At 48.6% G+C, this 4,051-nt stretch overlaps 1 long non-coding RNA gene across 1 annotated transcript; it reads right to left on the bottom strand.

The window, feature by feature from the left end:
- Positions 1–1,073: 1,073 nt before the first annotated feature.
- LOC146056735 (uncharacterized) lies at positions 1,074–3,695 on the bottom strand. Its single transcript, XR_014469383.1, has 3 exons — positions 3,553–3,695; positions 2,173–2,300; positions 1,074–1,723 (listed from the first exon to the last, which is right to left on the bottom strand). It is a non-coding gene; the product is annotated as an uncharacterized LOC146056735 (long non-coding RNA).
- Between the last annotated feature and the right edge of the window lie 356 nt (positions 3,696–4,051).

Raw genomic sequence — 4,051 nt, 5'->3', positions numbered from 1 at the left:
CACTTCTGTTTGCTCGGTAGGCAAACTGCAGGGGGTCGAGGTGAGCATTTGTAACAACTCTCAGGTGGTTCAGCACCATATGTTCAAGCACTTTCATGACCACCGATGTTAGTGCAATCGGCCTGTAGTCATTGAGGTCTTTCGCAGTTGAGCTCTTGGGAACCGGGACGATAATTGAGCCTTTGAAGCAGGTGGGGACCTTGCACATTTCTAGTGAGGTGTTGAAAATCCTGGTAAAGATAGGGGCGAGCTGTGTTGCACAGGTCTTGAGGGCAGATGGGGAGACACTCCGTCTGGGCCTCCAGCTTTCCTAGGGTTGACCCTCTTGAACATTCCTTCTACCTCTGTTTGGTCCACCTGGAGAGCCTGGGGGTGGCAATTTTGGAAGGAGGGTGGGCACGCCGTTTTGCTCCGGTCAGGGGTAGGACTGATGCAGGTAGCTTTCTTCTCGAACCTGCAGTAGAAATCGTTCAGCTCGTTCACTAGTTTCTGGTGCATGGTGGAGGGGGTTCAAGAGATCTTGTAGTTGGTTATAGCTTGCATGCCTCTCCAAGCTGACGCGGGGTCGTTGGTTGATAGGCTGTTCGCCAGCTTGTCTGAGAATCTTTTTTTTGCCAGCTTGATTTCCCGTGTTAGGGAGTTCCTGGCCTGTTTGTACAGGACAATATCACCACTGCGATAGGCTTCTTCCTTTGCCCGACGGAGCTTCCTGAGTTGACCGCTGAACCATGGCTTGTTGTTGTTGAAGGTGCGTGCTGTTTTGATTGGCACGCACAGGTCCTCGCAGAAGCTGATGTAGGCTGTCACTGTGTCTGTCAGATCGTCTAGGTTTGTAGCGGAGGATTCAAAGACTCCCCAGTCTGTGCATTCGAGACAGGCCTGAAGCTTTATTTTTGCCTCGTTTGTCCAGCTTTTGACTGATCTGACCACTGGTTTAGCTGACCTTAGCTTCTGGGTGTAAGTTGGTAGAAGGTGGACTATGCAATGGTCAGAGAGGCCCAGAGCTGCCCGGGGGATAGCCCGGTAAGTAGACTTGATAGTAGTGTAGCAGTGGTCTAAGGTACGTCCTTCCCTGGTGTGGCATCTGACTTGCTGTCTGTACTTCGGTAGCTCTTGGGACAGGTTGGCACTGTTGAAGTCGCCCATCACTATAAGCAGTGCTTCCAGATGTTTGAGTTCTGTGCCTGTTATCCTGGTGGCCAGTTGGAGTTGGGCTTTTCGCATTTCCTTGGGGAGGTATATAAACCCCCACCAGGACTATTGAGGCAAATTCCCAGAGGGAGTAGAATGGGTTGCATTTAATGATGAGTGTCTCCAGTTGAGGGCTGCTTGATTTACTCAGAGTTTTTACGTCGGTGCACCACCATTCATTTAAGTGGGCTTACTAACCCATCTACTTGTGAGCTCAGTGTGTCAGCTGTACCAGACTGTAGGCATCCAGGCAATCTGCACATTGCAGCCGTGTGAGACCACAGTGCAGAACACCAGTATGATGGAGGAGAATCTTATTATACAAGCTCACCCCAGACACCACAAGGAGTTCAAGACCATATTTATTAGTTACACAGCAGATTGTTTCTTATAGTTTGTGTTCTGCGTCAGTATATGCCATATCCATAGATGCCAAGCTTCCGCTTCCCACCCGCTGCCAGGACAGAAAGCTATTCCATAATGTACAGGGGGGCGAGAGTTGCTGTGTGGGTCTTCTCCAGAGACAGCTGGACTGTAGAGACAGAAGCAGAGTGTTAGACTTCCCCTGACCAATACACCCGTCTACTGCACATGGTCTGAGGCCCACCTGGGGCATAAACTACAGAACCACAGTGCAGTCCTGTGGAAGCCACCATTACCAGAGCCACGACTGTAGGGGACAATGCTCTGAGGCAGGATGTTACCTAATATTACATCCATCTCTCAGTATCCCTGCTATGCACTAAAGCTAATTCACAGATGATAAGTGGCCACTACCAGTTCCCAGATCCTGGCAGAGACTACAAAAGAATCACAATAGCCAGATCCTGCAGGGACAGAATTTATCTATCTAATCCCAAAAGAAAGGTAAAAAACATTAGGCCAATATTACAAGTCCACATCCAGACCTGTAGAACGCATCTGACACCTGCTACAGGCCAGCAGCAGTATCCCAGCTCCTGACCACAGTCCAGAACTTACCATCCACAATCTCCCTCTTCCAGTGAGGTCTGTGTCCAGCTCTCAGTCTTCTAGATGGAGAGGTTGCGTGGCAGCCACCGGAGTCACAGCAGCTGCAGATGTCATCGGGCCCTTCCGCAACAGATCACCTGCAGAGACAGGACAGTGCCCGTGATTACAGCAAGGCCTCTATGTTTAATGTATCACCAATAAAGAAAACTGTAGACGTCCTTGGTGCACTAAAGTCATCTGCAAGAAGATGATCAGTTATGAATACAAGGCCACTACAGCCTGGGGTTGACCAAGCACTTCTAGAGGGCCCCACACACAGCACAATTTTCAGGCATTTTCTGAGCGATTTTACTGAATCACTCAGAAAATCCCTGAAAATACATGTAAATCGCTGTGTATATAGCCCACACAGCGATTTACATGCGCGCACCCGCCGTTCTGAATCTGGCAAAGATTCAGAACGGACGGGCTGTACAATTCAGAGCAGTTGCTCAGAAAGCTCCTGCTCATCTCCCGCATGTGTGGGCGCGGGCAGATGAGCAGGGCTGTTCTGAGCGACTGAAGCCCCGCTGAACGCCGCCCGCATGACACCGCCTTTGCACCTGAGAGGACGCACCGCCACCGCCGATGACGTCACACCGCCGGAGACCGCCGCCCCTCCTGATGACGCCGCGGGACAGAGAGGCTGTGATGCTGGACTCCGGAGTAGGTAAGTATATATTTTTTTTCCACTGTGCCACCAGTGTTTGGGGGGTGAATAACTGTCTCAGGGGTTAATTATTTAGCCCTGTGTGTCTGAAAACAGCCAGCCCTAAAAGCATCTGGCAGCAACACTATGCCACCAGCGTACTATCTTTTCATTATCTTTAATATCTATTTCATATCTCCGCCAATATATATATATATATATATATATATATATATATATATGTGTATATACACAGTGCAGTCTGATGGCATTGACAGTCGTGACAGATTTGAGATCTCCCGTGCTGAATCTCCCAATTTGAATCTCTGACACAAATCTCTCTGTATGTGGCTCATTGTCTGAAATGAGCCACAAGAGTGAAATCTCTTGTGCTGAATCTCCCGTTGTGTATCTCTGGCACACATCTCTCCGTATGTAGGGCCCTTAGGAACTGGGGGCATATCCCAGCCTCCTATCAGTCACAGTATTCATTAGGACAAATATCCTTAATCTCATGTGAAAAAAGATGGCTGGATGGCTTTGCTGCTCACATTACCATGTCTGTAGGAACAATCAGTCTCATTACTATGTAGTATAATATGGAGAGAAGGAACCCACAACATTTCATCTACTGCAGAGAAACCCATCACTTGATGTTGAGTGGTGAGACCATTATCAGTAGTCCAATTATCTGTACTTACAGGAATGCTCAGGTGACCTTATGGGAGATTACCAAGTAGCAGCTGAGCTGCCACACTCAGATCTAATGATCCATTAGTCCTCCATAAGTTCTCTCCAGGGCCTGGCCACTAGACAGAGTCAGATAATGATGTCACAACACTGAAGGAGATTATGTTCTGCTACAAATCAGGAGTTAGATAACTTTAAAACTTAGTAATGTTGGTACTAACCTGAGATCCCATCTCAGTGGCAAATGCCTTCCATAGCCCACCTACCCCGCCATCATGTATGGGGCTTGGTGCTCAAAGGGAGGGTAGGATAGGGTGTACAGTCCCATAACAGGTTTATGAGCCCCTCAAACCAATTATTTAGTGTCTTACGTCTAGAAACCTACAATCAACACACCGACACAGCCATTCTTGGGTGCTCTGCAGTTACACGTGACCCAATGGGACAATGCCTGGGTCTGCACTGGGCCAAACAGGACACACTTCCTATAGACATCCAGATTACCCCATC

This window comes from Crinia signifera, unplaced genomic scaffold, assembly GCF_055691185.1.
Source record: "Crinia signifera unplaced genomic scaffold, ASM5569118v1 HAP2_SCAFFOLD_877, whole genome shotgun sequence".
NCBI lineage: Eukaryota > Metazoa > Chordata > Amphibia > Anura > Myobatrachidae > Crinia > Crinia signifera.
Note: the sequence above shows the minus strand (reverse complement) of the source record. Positions and strands in the feature narration are given on the sequence as shown.